The following is a 229-nucleotide window of genomic DNA, read 5'->3' as shown; positions in this document are numbered from 1 at the left end:
TCCCCCCTGCCATGGCCGGCACGGTGAGTGGGACCCCGGGATCCCCGGGACACTCCAGCGGGTTGGGAATCTGGTGGGATGAGGCTCTGCTGGGCTCTGCCCTGCTCCGGGCAGGTGCGGGGACTCTGCGGGACCTTCAATGGGGACCAGCGCGACGAGTTCACGACGCCGGAGGGGGACGTGGAGCAGGGAGTCGCCGCCTTCGCCAACGCCTTCCGGGCGGGCGGAG

Source organism: Corvus brachyrhynchos, unplaced genomic scaffold (genome assembly GCF_000691975.1).
Source record: "Corvus brachyrhynchos isolate BGI_N302 unplaced genomic scaffold, ASM69197v1 scaffold706, whole genome shotgun sequence".
NCBI classification, from domain to species: Eukaryota; Metazoa; Chordata; class Aves; order Passeriformes; family Corvidae; genus Corvus; species Corvus brachyrhynchos.
This window is presented reverse-complemented; position numbering follows the sequence as displayed.